Source organism: Vicia villosa, unplaced genomic scaffold (genome assembly GCF_029867415.1).
Source record: "Vicia villosa cultivar HV-30 ecotype Madison, WI unplaced genomic scaffold, Vvil1.0 ctg.000556F_1_1, whole genome shotgun sequence".
In the NCBI taxonomy this organism is placed as follows: Eukaryota; Viridiplantae; Streptophyta; class Magnoliopsida; order Fabales; family Fabaceae; genus Vicia; species Vicia villosa.
In genome coordinates, this window is record NW_026705252.1 from 442327 (window position 1) to 463827 (window position 21501).

Consider the following 21501-nt stretch of genomic DNA (forward strand, 5'->3'; position numbering starts at 1 on the left):
CAGAACTATCCACCCCTAACAATAAAAAATCTATCCAAGTATTAAACGGAATGCTCACGGCACTATCCCGCTTCGTCGCGAAATCCGCCCAGCACGCCCTCCCATTTTTTAAGTTACTACGGAAAGAAGCGACCTTCGAATAGTCCGAGGAGTGCGAACAAGCACTATCCCACCTTAAGCAAGTACTCTCCAAGCCGCCCGTCCTCTCCCGACCAGGAGACAACGAGACTATGTATCTCTACTTGGCCGTCTCAAGCGAGGCGGCCAGCGCGGCTCTAATCCGAGAAGCTGAAGACAGACAGAAGCCCGTATACTTCACTAGCAAAGCCCTACAAGGGCCCGAGGTACGATATCAACAGATAGAGAAAGTCGCGCTGGCCCAAATAACGGCCGCCAGGAGGCTGAGGTACTACTTCCTCGCTCACACCATCGTCGTTCGGACAGACCAACCCATCAAACAACTTCTCAGCCGACCGGACATGGCCAGGAGAATGCTGAGATGGTCCCTCGAGCTATCCGAATTCGACATACAATACGAGAGTAGGAAGGCACTGAAAGCTCAGGCGCTGGCCGATTTTGTAGCCGAGATGACCTTAATTTCTAACTGCTCGGCCCCCACTGAAAATAAATGGACCATCTACGTAGATGGCGCCTCAAGCAGCTCGGGGAGCGGAGCCGGCATTATCCTAGAAAACGACGAGGGCCTCATCATCGAAGTATCCTTGGTCTTGTCTTTCGCCACATCGAACAACCAGGCCGAATACGAAGCTCTCCTAGCAAGCCTGCATCTCATCAAAGATGTAGGCGCCCGGGAAGTCATGATCTATACCGACTCCCAGCTCGTCGCGCCCCAAATCAGCGGCGATTACCAAACCAAAAACGACGTGCTAGCCGAATATCTCACGCTCGTATAAGAAAAAATGAAAAAAAATTTAAAGGCAGACGTCGAGCATATCCCCCGAGAACATAACTCGCGGGCCGACGTATTCAAGCGTCCGGCACATCAGGAGAGCCTTGGTGTTTATGGCCCGAACCTCAGTCTTCGGCACGCCCTCCTCGTCATAAATAGGCTCCCCCGTCCTCGTCACCCACGGGCTGAGACTAAAGCTATCCACCCACTGACAGAGACGAAGATACGACGCCGAATCTTGCTCGTCCAGATCCCCATCTTCCCGAGCATAGTACTTAGGAGGGAAGTTAAAATGGCTCTTCCACCAGACAAAGGAGAACACGCTACAAAGCTTGGTCCTGACATTCCCTTCCTCGTCCCTTTCCGGGATACCATTCTCGCCGCACACTGTCACCATCTTCGACAGCGAAGTGTACGCTGCCCGACTAACAGGGAGCAGAAAGTTCCTAAATGAGGAACTTCGTTCCTTTTTATAAGGGGTTTTGCCCGGAATGGGAAACGTCACGTCGGCTGACACAGATCCCCTATGCGCCGCCACCTACCCCTAGGCAATCATTACCCTGCCACGTCAGCGAGTGTTGTCCACGCGCGGCCTTTCGACTTTCCCCTCGGGATGACACCGCTCGAGCAACCAGCAGCGGACGAGGACCACTATCGCGCCGACCAGCAGTAGCAGAACTCGAAGCTCCTTCCTCGGAACTACGACTTGGGGGGCTCCTGTTCTGGACTGGGCCAAGACTTGGCCCAATCCACTTTCGGACCATTTATCCTTTGAGGCCCAGTCCACCCTAAGCTGCTGATCGATGATGCTCCATGCTCGTCTCCTTCATGCTCGACACCACGCTCCCCGCGAGCTGGCTGATGCTCGACATGAGGGCTTCCCGCGAGCACCTTCTTCGACATGAGCCCTAAAAGACCGCGTCTCTGTTGCACCCCAAAATTTGCCCATTTACTTATTCCTCAATTGGCCCTTATCTTACATTCATGTGCATACCTCATCTAGGCCATTCATCCATTACATTCATCCATATGATGGTTACCATTCAGAATTGATAAGAAAAGAGCTTCTATGTGGGAAATTTCCTGGTTCAAAAGAGAAGGTTTGAGGTCTGTTTGTATGACATCATTCTCATTGAAGTCCTCCTAAAATCAAGGTTTCATCATCTCCAAGTCAAAGCTTTGATTAAAAGATACAATCCTCAAGTTCATCAGAATGTCCAAATTAGGGCTGTGACCAAAGTCAACATTGTTGACTTTTTGGTCAAAATTTAATCAGGAGACGATTTTGAGTGTGAAATATGGGTGCCATGAGGAAATATCATATACTGAAGCTTCTTTGGTTGGAAGTTGATTGAGAATTAGATCGGAAACTGAATAATCGGGGAATTCATCTGGAATCGGAAAAATCAGGAAATGTTGACTTTTGGGGTCAAAATCAAGGTCAATCGTCAAATATTGACTTTTGGTGGAAAATCGGTCAAAGAAAGTCAAAGAAATAAATAAAATCAAGAAAATGTCAATACTATCAAAAATGGAAAATTAGTTGAAATAGAAACTTACTAAAAGAGGAAAGTCACAACACTTAGAATTATTTTGACATTTTTGAGAATGAACAAGCAATCAACTTCAAGACCTGATTACACGTGTCTAGAGGGATTATTTCAAAGAAAGTCAAACATCAACATTGTTCAAATCATGGAGGTGAACAATTTTGTAGTTGACATCTTTTCCATTTGAAGATTGGATCAAAAGTTATTCAAGATTAAAGTTGAACATTTTCATTGGAATACAAGTCAAGTTGCAAGGCAAATTTCTGGGCAGCGTCACACATTTCATCAAGCAGGTGGTGTGCTTACTTTGAGATTGATTTCAGAGAAATATAAAGGTCCATCAGGTACAAATTGGGTATGAATCTCTTCTACTCCATGTCCTCTATCCATTGAAATAAGAATCAAGCAATTTGGGTAGTTATTGAGTTATGTATGGGGCTTTAAAGTCATGATCCCACCAAGTCATGTTTTGGCCAAGGCAGGGACACAAATCCAAGGCAAGCACGAGGCATTTTGTCAAGCATGTGGCGGGTCGTTTTCAAAGTCAATTGTAGAGAGGTAAAAGCATCATATGAGAGCAAGTTTAACACAATCCTCTTCTCCTCCATTCCCTCTTTCCATTGAGCCCAAAATCAAGTCATTTGACGGGCCATAGCTTGAGATGTCCACGCCCAAATTGAGTAACACGGACACCATAGGTTGAGACAAAGCATGCATGAATAGTTGCAGCATTTCCATAACGGGCCATGCATGATTCCGAATTGGGAAGCCACGTGATAAAATTACTCCAAATGAGAAAAGCTCTGTCCATTCAGTATGAGCAATAATCCTCTATATGCTCTACCACCGTACACTATCATGAACTTTCACACAATATAAGCAAAGATCTTTCAGAAAGTTAAAGGGGGAGGATTCATTTTTTCTTTTTCTCTGTTTCACGCTCTTCTCTTCACCACTCCTCACTTTTTCTTTTCACTCATCTCTCGTTCATCACCAACCTCCATAACCGTAACAAACTTCTCACACCACCCTAACCACCATAACAGTTTCACATAAACAGTTTCACTTCATCTCTCTCCATAACAACAACAACAACAACAACGACTTCGCTTTCTCTCGCAACCTTCAAACTCTCTCTCACAATTCTCATCACCTTCTCCAATATCAACTTCAAAAACAATCAAAGAAACCGTGAGCTATACTCTCTATTATTTCTCTCTTCCTTTTCAAGAAAACTCCGTTCAACAAAAGTGTGAAAAAAGGTAAACAGAGGCTTGATTCATTGAGAGCTATACAGTGCATATTCATCATATTCGTTTTGTTGGTGATTGAATGGTATTCACAAGAAGTTTCAATTCATAACCACAAGGAAACCGTTACGAAACGAGACTCGACAAATCAGTTACAACAAATCCAAAGAAGAATCATGGAGTATCGTTGATCTCTCATCTCCAAGTTTCGATCAGAATTCATATCGCAACGAGCCGCTCCTCATTGGCATCATATCCGCGTTGAATAAAGCCTCGTGGCGGCATCGACATCGGGTTGATAATCACCAGTGCGATATTTGAAACTCCATCATCCTTGTTATCCGCTCGAGCTCAGGTGAAGGATCTCAGTATTCGTGGAAGCGTCAAAAGCCCTCCATCAACGGTTCAAAGTTGGAAGCAGTGGAGTTTTCTAAAGTTCTTGCAGTTCTTCTCAGGTAAGTCTCATAATCTTTATCTCAGCATGCTAAAAACTTCCATGTTAGGGTATAAATTGCATCTGGTGTTCTCAATGGTTGTATGCGCATTCGGTGATTTCGTTTTTTATTAGATTCAAACTTGTGTGTTGTGATTCGTGAGGATAGGGTGCCTGAATGCTAAAACCGAGGGCATATTTGGAATCTACGTTGAAAATCGAGTGGGAACGTTGTTTCTTTTTTTTTCTTTTTCGAGCTCTTTCACGCCGGCGCCGCCGTGGCCGTGTTGCTCGACGGAGAAGAGAGTGAACAGTACCACAACGGACTGTTCACGTGAGATGCATGAAATCAGAGGCCGTGTGATTGGCCCATGCGTATGAGTGGGGCCCATTTGTCCTCATTTTGGTTGCTGATTTTGTTTACTGGGGGTAAAGAGTGTTGTTCACGTGAGAGATATGAGTATGCTGCTATATGATTGGTCTGTGTGTCATTCTTTTTTGTCCTATCTCATTTAAGTTTGTTTTGACCGATTGATATTTGTTTTCCATGGTATGTCACGTCTCCATTATTTTTTTTTTGATAAGCTCACGTCTCCATTATAATAAATACACATGCTGAGTGGATAATCTGAAAAATATAAAAAAAAGGATAGTGAGTTGAAATAATGGCTTGTGAAAGGTGTTGCTGATGGGCCACACCCTGAGTGTTATATTGAGCCTTAGCGCCATCTTTTGTTTTCACACCTCCTGGTTTAGGCCCATAATGCTTATTGACTGATTAGTAGTTCATCCCGTAATTGCTAACATACCCCCTGCCTGCCAGAGTTTTAATCTTTGTTTTAATTTTGTTTCTCTTTTAATTTTCACCTTCAGTTTATTTCCAAATAAAAAATAAAAATAATTTTCTTTCTTTTACTCCTTTTTACACATTAATTGATTTTTGCTTAAATAAAAATTGATAAAATAGTTTTATGACTAATTAGGATTTTAGGAATAATAACTTTTTTTAGAGTTTTAATTGGTGATTTCTTTGAGTTTTGATTGGTTCTCACTTTAAAAAATGAATAGCCTAGTTTTAATTTTTTGGAATTAGTTTTGAAATGAAAAATTGCTTGTGAATACTTTTGTTTTAGATTTTAATCTTTGATTTCTAATTAGACTTTAATTTCTTTTAATTGATATTATTTGTGTGTATTTTTTAGACTTGCTTAGCATAGTTTAGACTTAGAATTCCTCTTTTAAATGACAACTCTAGGATTAGAAAATAGGCTAGTCTCCCCCCTTTTCATCCTTTTTTTTTTCTTTTCAACACTAAAACATCTAATAAATACTTGAAATAAATTCCCTTTAAAAAAATACAAAGAAAACACTTAAAACATTAATAAAAAAGTGAAAATCATTAAAAAGGGAATGGAAGCTTGAATCTCCCTTGCTTTAGGGAATCATTCGAGTGCTTGGATCTCCCTTGCTTTAGGGAACCATTCGGGCGTAAGTTCCCAAGTTCTAAAAAACACAAACCAAAGGGTAACTCGAATCTCCCTTGCTTTAGGGATCCATTCGAAACACCCAAACTCTCTTCTGTCTCTCGCCCTCGTGGCATTCTTAAGAACATGTTGAATCCATTCCATAATTAGGCGTATACGTCTCTAAAGGTCGAGCATCGTGGAGTGCGAATTTAACCTCTGTTCACCTAAAAAACACCAAAACATAGAAAATCTTGAGCCGAACTACGGTCGCTCTGATTCCTTGTAAGGGATACGTAGGCATTGGGTCACGGGGCCTAAGCGAGCACACTTGTAAATAATTCCTTCTTTTCCCCGTATTTATTTTGCATTCATTCGCATTTAGGTTTAGACATTAGACACCCTTTAGATAGAAACAAACGTAGGTGGATACCATTGAGTACGATGGGTGTGAGGGGTGCTAGCACCTTCCCCTTGCGTAACCGACTCCCGTGCCCTGTTCTCTGGTCGAAAGACCTTGTTCTTGTTCTGAGTTAGGTTATCTGGTATTCCTTTCCCTTATGGGATAAATATATTGGTGGCGTCTCTGATTCCATTTTTCGCGGTAGCGACAGTTGGCGACTCTGCTGGGGATGTTGATAGACCTGTGCTGGTCCATTCCTAGCGAGTCGATCCTAGCCTTTGTTTGTTTTGTTTATTTTGTTTGTTTATATGTGTACATCCTATATATATGCTTGCATAATATGTTTACTTTCTGCTTGCATATCATGTTTATTTCCGCTTGCACATCATGCATCTGGACTATATTATGGGTCCCCGTGGGGGCCACATATTTTTCTGCTCTGTTTTGCAGGTGGGGGGGTTTTGTGAGGTAAAAGGCCCACTACCCAGGCCAGTGACACATAGGATTAGCGTGGATGCCCATGTTGACTCCCGTAGCGCTTGTTACGATCGAGCTTGACATGGGGTACCACAACTGGGCGAGGTTCTTTCATGGAACACTGTGTCTGGCACGCTTGTTGCCTCAAACACTTTGTACCCCATGGGAGCTGTAGACCCTAGTGACCATTAGGGACCACCTGTCCGTGTCTAGAATACATACCCGTGAGATTGGGGTGGGACAGGATACTAGCCTTCATCATACCTGGATTTCTGTATTGCAATCTGAAGCCGGAATTTTGAACCTGCATCATTCAGAGAGATCAGTATAAGTCAGATATCCAGATTTGCGAGACGTTCAGTCTCACCACTTTGCATTGCATAACATCACTACTTTATCCACTTCATTTATGGGGGATTCTAAAGTCTGTTTCCAAAAAAAAAAAGAGGAAACGAAAAAGTAGAAAAACAGAAAAGATGGAAAAGAAAAAAGAAAAGATACCATATGCAAAAAAAAAAAGAGAATAAAAAAAACAAAAAGGTGAAAAGGCTTTAGGATACCTTAGAAACGAAACATGCATTCATACTATCATGCATTTCATGGTTCTCTCAGGAGCTTATGGGGGCCCTTTCTACTCAGATTTTGACTTCAGCAACAAATTGACTTCTCACCGCTATGTGCTCGAAAGTTAATAATGGAACAACTCTGTGAAGACTTGACTCAGATAAGAACAGAAATGGGGACTAACATGGATTAATGTATGGAGGTTATTCAAGCCTTTCTCTTTGACAATAAGATTTGAGACAAGTTCCTAAGAGGTCAAATGCAAATGTTAATCTCACCCATGAGAAGGTCTTATGAATCAGAATGTTTGAAATAAGGTTCCATCTCTTGGAGGAAAGTTTGAAAGCCATAAAGTCGTGACTCCTTCGAGTTAGACATTGTATGTTTGTGCCTAGTGCCTGATGTCAAGAACTACATGGGTCATTTATACTCCCTCCGAATGTTTTGGATATGAAAGCCAAAGTTGTAATCATCTCTTGTACATATGTGGAAATTGCTTGGGGCTCCTGATCGAGGGATCAGCAAGACATTGTCTATCTTGAGTAATACACCATTCGCATTGCTCGAATCCCTAATGCACTACAAATTCTTATGTGACTCAATCAGAATCTTTTGCCATGTGGTAATCAAGAGTGTTCTGCAAAGGCATTTCTCATTTTCAAGCTGTTGCTTCATATCATGCGTCATCTCTTCTTGGAATTTTCTTCTCAGAATCCTTTGCTTGTCAACAGAAATAAAAAGAATATGGGAAACATAACAATATAATGCAAGTGCCTTGTGCTCAGTTATATCCCTGATGGTTGGTATTTCAGTTGGCACTATGGGTCTTCCTTACCACATATAGCTCTCCTGAGTTTGATGATCATACTAGCTTCTTCCATTTATGATGGTGATTAGTGTTCTAGCATCTATATTTGGGGCTCCCGACCGAGGGATAAGCAAGACATAGTCTATCTTGAGTATTGCACTATTTACGTTGCTCGAATCCCTAAAGTAAGGCAAAAATGCACCAATCTTGTATGCTTTGTTGGAATATTCTTCTAGGAAGTAATCTAAAGTGTGTGGAGGGAACATATGATAATGATAAGGGATTACCATGCTGGGGCACCTAGCCATTCAATTGAAGGTGTTAGGATATTCAAAGGCAGAATTCAAGTCCTCATTGATTCCAGAGCAACCACATCCATTCCAAGAAGCTTTATGCACAAATTGAAGTCTCAATGAGGTATCAAAACTGCAAAAGGCATTCGAGAGCAATAAGTCCATACGGAGTCAAGTCTCCTCAACAATGGAATTCATTTAAGATCTTTATTGCATTCTCATTCCTAACATTTTGTTGTTTGTTTAAGCATTGCTAGCATGTAAAATTTGTTAATTTCTGAATGAAAACCACAATGCATTGTTTATGTTTGTCTTGAAGTAATCCATTCGTTTTAACTCATAAAATGTTTTTGGCCTTACGATACCAACTTTACTAATTACTTGCTTAGGCAAAGAGTGGAGGGAGAATGATGAAAAAATGCAAATTTCTAATGTTGTGTCTTTGAATAAAACCCTGCTGATGATGTACAGGCATTGTTTCGAATCCCCAAACACCGGAGATATAAGGGAGATAAACCCTCGTTAACCCCTTTGAGCCTTGAAGTAGGAGTTTCTTTTCTGACCAGAAAAAACCCTTATTTTTAACCCTGGGGCAGGGTAGTGTTCATTTAACTTGACCGAGTGTTCAAAACTCATAAAAGGTATGCATCTAAGGATACAACAATGGTTATCCTTCAAAAGGTTGAGGAGAGTCAAAACCGTGATGGTTATCCTTCACCTACCAAGAGGACAAAAGATGACGATGCCACAATGGTAATCCTTCACCAATCACGGAATGAGGAAGTCGCAATCACTTCCAACGAATCAAAGACAATGCAAGGTCACACGACTTGTTCAGGAAAAAAAAGAAAAAGAAAAAATATGGCAAAAAAGAAGAAAAGAAAAAAAAATGAAAAGAAAAAATATAGCAATAAAAAGAAAAATGATGGTGAAAATAAAGCAAGAACAAAGTCGTGTGACAATGAATCAGAAGAATAAAAGGTGAGCGACTGCCATGTCCGAAAAACCTCATTGATTCCTCAACCATCTTAAAATTCCTTGTGAGGGATGAGCACTCATGTTGAGTTAATTGAACTTAGGAGTGGAGAACATCACGAAGGGGGTGGGCACCAAATAATTTTGAGCCTAAAAATCCTTCGTTTCTGAAAACCATGAACCCGACCAAGTTACAACCCTTAAAAGTGCTAATTGAAGTGGGGTTTATTTCGAAAGCGCACTCCGATGAGATAGTGTTAAACTGACTCCCAATGAAGTATAACACATATCTATGTTGGTATTGTATGCCTGCTCTATCTTTTCATTCACAAGAGGTGGCCACCTCATTGAATAAAAAGTTTTAAACTTCAAGACTAGCATAGGCTTTGCATTAGAATTATCATTCTTATAATCAACATTATTTTGCATACAAAACATTTGCTTAAACATCAAGGAAGTTTCTATGATGAGAATCCATGAAGAGCTTGATCATGTCAAAATAAAAGAGACTTGAAAACTCCGTAGATTAGAAAGAAATCATTTCAGAGACTGATATCAATGGGCATGTCGCCTGAAGACCCCATTGAGCATAATCAATTGATACCTTCTTTGATTGGTTACCCTGAGGGGAGAAATCTGAATATTGTATTGAGCATGAGTAGTGGATACTCTCTTTGATTGATTACCCTGAAGGTTTTGAATACTCTATTGAGTGTGGTAAAGTTACTTCCACGATTTGTGGGATCTTAAGGGAAGTAAAACTCGAAGGTTCTGATAAGATGTACATAATCAGGGGCAGTCACGACGAGGAATCTCTCTCGTGATTTTAGCCTATCTGGGGCAAGCAAACCAAGGTTTGACATCTCAAATTCGACCAATCAGGGTTAATTAAGTCAAGGAATCTCTCTCTTGATTTCAATCAATCTGAAGTAGTGACGTCGAGGAATCTCTCAAGCTCACTCAATCTGGGGCAATTACGTCGAGATTCGACAAATCTCTTCAAGGATCCGTGGATCAAGAGAAAGAATATTTCAAATGTATGAATATGCTGGGGCAGATTTTCTCAAATAATGGTGGTGTAAGGATCCTTTCGAGGCAAATGTCTTCGATAAATCAGATATCTTCATGAGTCAGGCGGCCTGGGGCATGTTCTTTTTGGTTTGTATTGAAGAAACCATCATTCACTTGTAAAGTGCAGTTGGCCATCATAGAGTGGAGAAGTATCACAATGCTTTTCCCCATCAAGTTACTCTCTCCCCAAGCATAGGAGTTTATTTCTCCTGAGAGTTGATTCCATTCCTCAAGCATAGGAGTTTATTTCTCCTGGAAAAGTCACTCGCCGAGCATAGGAGTTTATTTCTCCTGAGAATTCATTCTCTCCCCATGTATAGGAGTTTATTTCTCCTCGGAGTTGTTCCAACTTTTGATTTATTATTTTTAATTTTTTGATTTAATGTGATTACAATTTTTAACTTCTTATCCATAATAATCCAAGCATTATGGTCGATTTGAACGTGATTTTAAAGAATGGTTTGTTGAAATAATGAAGCAGCACACCTATTTTCTTGATATGGAAATAATTGGTATATTATTGCAAATTTTAATAAATAAATTTCATTGATTAATTGATTTTATCTTTGAGTGATATTTATATTAAATCTTAGTAGCTATAAAAATTATAGATATTATAATATATAAATAACATAATATTGTATATTAATTCATATAACTAAAGAATATTTTAGTTAGGTCAAATTAAAAAAATTAAGTTTATCAATATATATATATATATATATATATATATATATATATATATATATATATATATATATATATAGGAGGGATCAAATTACACCCGAAGAGTTACACCACGAGTTACACTCGTTCAATAACTACATCTCGAATTAATATTTTTTAAATTCAACCGTTGGATTGAAACATAATATCATATAGATCATACCTATAAAGTTTGAGCTTAATCTATAATGATTTACTATATCATCAAGATATCTAAAGATTAACGTCAAAATGAGCTTTCATATAACGTTAATTTTAATGCAATTCAATGACATAGTAAATCATTATAGATTAAGCTCAAACTTTATAGGTATGATCTATATGATATTATGTTTCAATCCAACGGTTGAATTTAAAAAATATTAATTCGAGATGTAGTTATTGAACGAGTGTAACTCGTGGTGTAACTCTTCGGGTGTAATTTGATCCCTCCTCATATATATATATATATATATATATATATATATATATATATATATATATATATATATATATATATATATATATATATATATATATATATATATATATATATATATATATAAAATTTTTAAAGTTAGTTTTATAAAATATTATTAATATTTATTTATTCTAAGGTCGAACAAAAAAATAAATATAGAATATAATAAAATATTACAAATTCAAAACATATACATAATTTTGAAATGTATAAGAAAATAGAATCAAAGAATAAAGAAAAAAACAGTATATTTTTTTAGGTAAATAAAGAGTTTAGAATGAAAAGACATAAATCATTTACTTATAAAAAAGTTAAATATCATAATTATCTTTAGTAATCATTGATCGATTGATTGCAACTTTTAATTTATGATTTAATGCATGTGATTGCAACTTTTGATTTCTTATTCTTTTAGAACTTACAATATGTATATTTAAATTATTAGATTTGAGAAAATATTGTACTTTTATATCTTACAAAATTATATTGTTTTTACAATATTGTATGATTTACCTAAAAATAATATAATTTTGAGTAAATATTGTACTTTTGTATGATTTACCTAAAATTATCTAACTTTGTAAGATATAAAAGCCTTTTTAACGAACCATACCTTAAAATTAGTACATTGGGAATAATTTAATTGATATAGAATCAATACATTAAAATCATATCAATTACTTACCAATATCTTAATTGGTATAAAATAAACACGTTACAAATATATTTAGTACTCCAATTATATTGATATATTGATGTTGTATCACCAAAAATTGAGTGAATCATATTATCATTAAAAATTGATTTCCTTCAAAATTATTTAATAGAAACTTTCCAAAATAATGAATTTATCAACATAATTTTGAAACCAAATTTCATATGGTTAGAAGATTTTTAACCTCTCATTTAACCAAAGGATAAATATTATTAGATACATATTTTAATAAAATGTTTTAGGCATATCATAGCTTTTATATATCGTATGGAGTTTTTTGATAAAAAATTCATATACATTATTATAAAAATAATGTATATTTCCAAAATATTTAAAATACAACATGTGCCATCGTCATTCTCTGTATAGAAAAACTAACTACTATTTTCTATTTTCACTTTAATAGGATTTCTTACTAATACTACTAAATTATTTAAAATATAAAATATGAAAGTTATATATATATATATATATATATATATATATATATATATATATATATAAATGAAATTTTTTAGAGATTATTAAATAAAATAAATATATTAGATCTATTGACTTTTTTTAAAAAAAATATTTAAAAATAACTATGGGTGTTAATAAGTATAAGTAATCGAATGAAACATAAGTATTGTATGAATAAATAGTAATAGAATGAAACATAAGTAATGTATGAATAAGTAGTAATAGAATGAAACATAAGTAATATATGAATAAATAATAACAAAATTGTATGATATTTTTTATTAATCATACAATTTGTCTGTCATTTATGAAATTTAAAATTTAATTGAACAAGTTCATCAATAATATATATATATATATATATATATATATATATATATATATATATATATTTATCTATATATAATATAATATAATTGAAATATTACCATTAAAACTTTAATGGGTCAATTCTATCCAAATACAAAATAATATATTACGGATACACACGGGTAATTATATGGTACGCACATATGGTACTGATATTAACACATTTAATTAAATGTAATAACGAGAATAAGTTTACAATTGATTTAAATAGTTGGCTTAATTGCAACTTTGGTCCCCCTATTTTATCTTTTTCTCGATTTTAGTCCCCCAATTTTAAAACCACGATTTTGGTCCCCTTTTTGAGTTTTCTAAGGAAAAAGAGACAGAAATATGGACTAATTTTGCAGAAAAAAACAAAATAGAGGGACGAAAGTTGCACAGAAAACTTAAAAAATGGACTAAAATAGTGATTTTTAAAATAGAGGGATCAAAATCAAGAAAAAGACAAAATAGGAGGATTAAAGTTGCAATTAAGCCTAAATAGTTTTATAAATAATTCCAAAACAAAAATATTTATATATAGGAATAATTAACTATTGATTCAAATATTTTATATATGGAATAATATATTTGATTTGTAAATTGAGTTTAATCAATTATATTAAATATTTATTATTAATCATATTATATAATTTGATAGAATATTTCTTCATTATAATTTGTCAATTTTAGATTTTTGTTATTATAAAAAAATTTAATTATCATCAAATATTTTTAAACAATGTTAAAATTAATTTATTTTTGTTTCAAAAATATCATCAAAATATTGAATATTAATAGAAACATGAAGTTACTGATAAAAAAATTGAATATTAACGGGAACATGTAGTTATTAATCAAAATATTGAATATTAATAGATTTTTTTTAATATTAATGGGTACATGAAGTTACTAATCAAAATATTGAATATTAAAGATAATATTAAATTACTGATCAAAATATTAAATGTATTGAATATTAACGGAAACATGAAGTTACTGATAAAAATATTAAATGTATTGAATATTAACGGAAACATGAAGTTACTGATAAAAAATGGCATGTTAACGAGAGCATAAAGTTACTGATCAAAATATTGAATATTAACGAGAACACGAAGTTATTGATCAAACTATTGAATATTAACGGGAAAACAAAGTTATTGATCAAACTATATTGAATATTAACGGGAACATGAAGTTATTAATCAAAATATTGAATATTAACGAGAACATGAAGTTAGTAATCAAAATATTGAATATTAACGTGAGTATTAAATTACAGAGCAAAGTATATAATATTAACGGGAACATGGAGTTACTGCTAAAAATATTGAATAATAACGGAAACATGGCGTTATTAATCAAACTATTGAATATTAACAGAAACAAATTTGAAACATTAACAGAAACACGAAGTTAGTGATCAAAATAATGAATATTAATGGGAACTTGAAGTTATTGATCAAAATATTGAATTTTAACGGGAACATGAAGTTACTGAACAAAATTTTGAATATCAACGAGAACACGAAGTTACTGATCAAAATATTAAATATTAAGGGGAACATAAAGTTACTGGTCAAAATATTGAATATTAATGGGAAATGAAGTTTATTGATCAAAATATTGAATATTAGTGGGAACACGGAGTTACTGATCAAAATATTGAATATTAACGGGAGCACGGAGTTATTGATTAAAATATTAAATATTAATGGGAGCACAAAGTTAATGATCAAAATTTTGAATATTATCGAAAACATTAAGTTACTATCCAAATTTTAAAAATTAACAGGAACAAATTTTGAATATTAACGGGAACACAAAGTTACTAATCAAAATAATAAATGTTGACGGGAACACGGAGTTATTGACAAAATATTGAATATTAACAGGAACATTAAGTTACTGATAATTTTTTTGAATATTAACGGAAACGAATTTGGAATATTAACGGGAACACGAACTTATTGATCAAAATAATGAATATTAACGGGAACAAGGAGTTACTGATCAAAATAATGATTATTAACAAGAACATGAAGTTACTGATCAAAATTTTGAAAATTAACGGGAAGAAATTTGAAATATTAACGGGAATACGAAGTTACTTATCAAAATAATGAATATTAACGGGAACATGAAGTAACTGGTCAAAGTATTTTTCTATTAATTATGCATTTTGAATGAATCATTATTATAAATGGAGTTTGTAATGGTTTCTCATTGGCCTACAAGACAGAGCTGATAGTTTGAGATTGGACTGATAGTTTGTAGTTATAATTGAGCCAAAATAATTAATTTTCTCCTTAGCTAGCAGAAAATAATCGATTCTCCTTAGCTGATAGTTTGAGATTGGGCTAATAGTTATCACTAATTGAATTATATAATTTGATTGAATATTTCTTCATTATAACTCGTGAATTTGCGATTTTAAAACTTTTCCTTCATTATAATTTGTTAAATAAAATATTATTATTTTTATAACTTTTCAATTTTACCAAAAACTTAATCTTTTACTAATATCTTTTATTTTTCTCAATTACAATGCGCGAAAACGACGGGTACTCGTGCGAATGCACGGGTAAGAGACTAGTAATTTTATATTTTATATGACTATATAAGGATTTTTTTCTTCTGAATTAGTACTTTTGGGGTTCATCAAATGGCAAATGTGATTTTGGTGTTGTCTACTGAAGCTACAACTCATCTTCATTGCATGTTGATAATTCAAGTATGGGAAATGACTTATAAATGGTTGGATATTTTTGTATGTTTTCACTGGTTTTGTTGTTGTAGTAGTATAAACTTCCTTATAATTTTGTACACGTGTATATCCCAGATTAGTACTTTTGTAAATCAATTGTTCATTTTGAAGACTATATATGTGCATCCTAGCTATTTGGTGCAATTAAATTACCCATAACTATTTATAAAAATATAAAAATAGCGACCTAAATGTGGTCTGTGTGATGTTGAAACAATATGAAAAATAGTGACCTAAATGTTGTCTGTGTGATGTTGAAAAAATATTCATCGTGTATGTATTGATAATTCCACATCAGAAGTATAGTCTTCAAAGGTATATATAAGGATAATTCCACAACAGAAGTATATTCATCAGGTATGTATTGATAATTCTACATCAGAAGTATATGAAATTATGGACCCTACTATGTGTATATATAATGATAATGTGCCAAAATCTATAGCAGGTGTTAAAAAATACATACAAGATAAGTTAATGTTGGAAAACAAAGTTTGCCACTTACTACCACTTGTTCATCGGTAAGTATTTATGAAATTGTGATTTCTATTTTTCAATTTTTATAACATAGATATTTTATGTGACTTTTGTGTTTCCACACACAATTAATAGTCATGTGTCCAAGAGACAATGTTGTGGTCGTCTTTTGTTCACTTCATCGGAAAATTGATAAAGCCACGAAGAAAATTGTTACAAAGTAAGTTTATCTCTTATGTGAATTTTGCTATAATATACTTCATCTCATATAGATACATAAATTGTTACAAAATTAATTTCATATTTTATGTGGCTTTATATGGATTTTTTTCTGAATTAGTGCTTTTGAGGTTCATCAATTTACAAATGGCAATAGAAAAAAGGCTACATGGCTTCAGCCCAGTGTAAGTGTGATTTAAATTATAATTCTATATTTAATTTATGATAATTATTCACTATTTATGTCGTTCATTTGTAGACAAGGAAACAACATAACTCTAATGATTGTGGGTACTATGTGATCAAAAATATGTTGGATATTGTCTCTGCCAATATAACCGAATCTTGGATGCAGGTAGTAAAATAACTTTAATTTGTTATTTACTTTGCGTTTTACAACTTAATGTGAACTTTCAAAGAATGACTCTATATTGTTATTTACGTATTGTAAGTATTTGATGATCCTACAGAATTACAAAGATGATTTGCATGATTTGCGACTCCTTTGGGAAAAATATTTCTTTGAGTTATATAAAGATTAAGCTTTATCTATTGAGTTATATGGAATTGTCTATATTTCTGATTTGAGCTACTTTCTTGACTTTGGTGTTGTTTGCTGATGTTAATTAGTGTTATTTAGGGATGGCAAAACGGGCCGCCCGCCCTGCCCGCCGCCCGCCCCGTCTTATGCCCGCCAAAAAACGAGCGGGGCGGGCATGCCCGCCAAGTAAAATGGGCATCAAAATCATGCCCGCCCCGCCAAGATGGCGGGTTGGCGGGCGGCGGGCTTACCCGCATATTTTTATTTATATTTTTTAATAGATTAATATGCTTTTTTTACCTTTTAATTAAACTTTTCACTTATTTTTTAAAACAATTTTTTATAAAATTAATTTTTTAACAAATTTACTCTAATAAATATTATATATATTTATAAATAAATGTATAAAATAAACCATCAAGAATTGCAATTATTAGAATTAACTAAAAAAAGAGTGAATTTTGGAGGAGGAGCGGGTTTTGGCGGGGCGGGTATGGCGGGCGGCGGGTTTTGGCGGATCGGGCTTTGGCGAGCGGCGAGCCTAAAATCCCAACCCAACTCGCCAATTTTAAGCGGGTGCGCGGGCGGCCCGGCGGGCCCCGGCCTGTTTTGCCACCCCTAGTGTTATTGTTTATTCTCAGCAAATGTAATTTTGGTGTTGTCTTCAGAAACTACAACTCACCTTCTCGTGGATGCATGTTGGTATTTCAAGTGTGCAAAAGGACTTAAATGGTTGGATATTTGTTGTTTTGTTATTTTGTAGTAGTCCACCGTGTGTAAACTTTCTAATAATTTTGTACACGTGTGTATCCTAGATTAATACGTTTGTAAATTTTGAAGAATATACAACGTGGAATGCAGCCCAACCTCTATTGTCAGGGTGGAGACCTTGGAAACAACGCTTTTGAAGAATGAGGAAGCGTATAATACTTGTGCAAGAAACATTTTCGCTTGGGAAAAGTAGATTGGAGGAATGAAAAAGAACATCCAGTGTGCGAAGGATCGTCAGGACGAGATCCGGAAACTCGATTAGAAAGAGTTTGATGACGAAATCAAAGGAGGAGTTCAACAAATCGAAGAGTTGAAGAAACACATATTTGTGATCGAGCGTCACCTAGTAGTGTCCTCTATAAAGTACTGACAAATGAAAGCATCTCTCGCAGCTGAGTTTAGTAACTAGCGGAATTTTATTTTATAATGTTTGAATATTTTGGATGTCCCCTCTTTTTGTACATAATGACTAAGCCATTTTGGCGACTTTAATATTTCCATTTTAGCCTTTAACTTTTATTCGAGTTTATTCTGTTAAAATCTTTAATTCCTGAAGCATAGGTTTATAATTTTTTAAGTACTTGCCATTTATTTTCAAGATTCTCTTATCTTCTTCCAATTATTTTTTTTGTAAGCGATGTTTGAAAATGTTTGGATGATTCGAAAGGGTCCTTCCTAATGTGGGGACCATTTTCCCAATATTTTGTTCTTTCGATCCATTGGTAGTATTACCTTCCAAACCAAATCTTTATTCGAAAACAATTTTACCCTGACTCTTTTATTGTAAACCTTATCTATTCTCACTTTTTTGTCTCCTTACGACTTCTAAAGCATGCAATCTTTCTTCATCTAAGTCAACTAGTTCATTCATCATCTTTTTCCAATCGTTGTTAGAGGGGATATCGTTCTGCCTCTAGATTCTCACTGATATCAAATATATTTCTATTGGAAGAACTGCATCTTGCCCAAAGGTCCATCGAAATGGCGTAGCAATAGTTTCCTCTTTGGGAGACGTTTGACAAGCCCACAATGCTTGATCCAAGGTCTGGTGCCAATTATTTGCCTTTCTCCCCACATTCCTTTTTATAAAGCCAATAAGTACATTGTTCATAGCCTGGACTTTTCCATTTGATTGGGAATAACAAGGTGTAGAAGTCAATGATTTGAATCTCACTTCTTTAGCAAATTTTTGCATCTTTCGACTAGTGAAAACTAATCCCTGATCATTTTTATTGTTTCATGGATTCCAAGCCTATAGACTATATGCCTTTGGATGAATTCAATAATGGCTTCCTAATCAACATTCACCAAAGGTATTGCCTCATTCTATTTTTAAAAAAAAGTTCTATTGCCAGTACAATGTACCTCTGGCCTTTGTATGAGTTTGATCGAATTTCTCCAACCAAGTCCAGTGCCCAACCTCTAAAGGGCCATGGTTTGATTATAGACTACAGTTCACTTGTAGGAGCATGTTGAATGCCTGCATGAATTTGGAACTCTTGGAATCCCTTGAAGAATTCTATACAATCTTTCAATATATTGGGCCAAAACATACCATATTGAAACAAGAGTCACTTCATCTTGTGACCTGCATGATGTGCTCCACATGCCCACCATGTACATTCGAAAATGCCAAGTAAGCTCTACTTTCTCTTAAACACTTGAGTAGGATTCCTTCTGGTGTTTTCTTGAATAGTTCTTTGCCCATTAACATGTAGCTTAGTGCATGATACTTGACTTTCCTTTCTGCAGTTGCTGTTGTATTTTTTAAGTAATCTATTATTGAATTTCTCCAATCAGTATCTTCCAAACTATTGATGGCCAATACTTAAAAACTTTCTTCTTTACATACCCTAAACTTGAGTTTTGCAAATTTGATGGGGGACAATTTGGTAGTCAATACCTTTCCTCGCACTTCAATCAAATCTTCCAAATTTTCCTTTGATACTTTGTATCTTGAGGTAATTTAGGTCTGGTTCTTGATTATTCAGTTTAGGGATGCGTTTAATGTTTACATACTTGAATTTTTTAAAACAACCTATTTTTTAAAACAGCCTATTGAAAGGAGTAGATAATTTAAAAAGCAGTTTCTCCTTAAATGCAATTATATTAGTCATAGAAGATTAAAAATAAATTATGAATAACCTTATAGAACATCAAATTAATCTTTACAAATAGAGTCCATGAGCAGATATTACTTTTACAATTCACATTGACATCTCAAATAGCTCATAAATCAAGGAAAATCCATTATTATAAACTAACTCTAATAATAATAAAAATTGGTATAATAATAATATAAATTTAATTTGTCTCAAGTATTGCTCCAAAAAAACTATAATATTCTATGATGAGCATGTAAAGAATATATTAAAACAACAGAAGATTTCTATAATAATCGCAAGATTTTAATGTATAATATTTAATAGCAGAATCTGAAAAAAATTGTGTTTTTTTATTTTAAAAAGCAATATTTAATAATAAAATATACATTAATGATACTATTAAAAAATTAAATTTCACATAAAATAGTTATGCTCAAATTTATAGATATGTAGCTTTATGATTCTCAAATTGATAGATTTGTTGAGAGTAATGCAAGTGTTAGTATGGATAATAGTCCCACATTGGAAATGCATGTGATGACATGAGCATAAATAAGTGAGAGAACCCAATCACCTATCATCTTAAGGTTTTAGGTGGATAAATGGTGTGTCTCCCACTAAGACATGTTGCACAAGTGGAATGTCCCAAATATTAACATTACTCACGAACTCGACTCTCCCCCGATTGTTGCGCTAATTAATGGTATCATGAGCCTTTGGTTCGATAAAGGGACCGGCTTACTTGTAGTTGAAATTCAACGGATACATGTAGTTGAAGAGTTAACGGATACAAGTGTATGTGGAAGAGAAGTTTCCACATGGAGGGGGAGCATTGTAGACTCACACTTGAGGGGGAGTGTTGAGAATAATGCAAGTGTGACTGTGGATAATAGTCGATCATTGGAAATACATGTGGTGACTCGAGCCTATATAAGTGGGAGAACCCACTTACCTATCACCTTAAGGTATTAGGTGGAGAAGTGGCGTGTCTCCCACAAAGGCGTGTTGCTCAAGTGGAATGTCCCAGAAATTAACAATGCTTCCGAATTCGACCCCCCTCCCCGATTGTTGCACTAACAAATTTGGTGTGTTGAAACTACTGGTTTTTTAACACTTCAGTTGGCATAACCGGTTGCAGCCCCGATAACCAGAAACATAAGTGAACTTGTGGTGGTGTAACCGGTTACGCTGTTTGCCGTAACCGATTACACTGAAGATGATGTGTTTTATTTATGTTTTTTAAGTGCTTTTGGTGATTGTGATCACTTGTAACTTTGTACTATATAAGGATTTCACTACTCCCATTTGTTGTTAATGCCAATTTGTTCACTCACCCTCGATTACTCTCTCTCTCTCTCTCTCTCTCTCTCTCTTAATTTCTCTCAATTTCTTTAATCTTCATCTTCTTCAATTAAACATTTTCTCCATTGATACACCTTGATTGATTTTTATGTTCTAACATTTGGCATCAAGAGCTCTAGTTCTGATCCAATTCTGCTGCTACAATGAGTACCAATGATCAAATCCCTACCTACCTACCGATTCTTGATTCGAAGAATTATGATAAGTGGTCAAAACAAATGAAGGTTTTGTTTGGATATCAAGAATTTCTCGATACCGTCAATAATGGTGTCACACCTCTTAAGGCTGAAACCACAGCTGCACATCAAGCTACATTCAAAGAAGAGAAAAAGAAAGACTACAAAGATC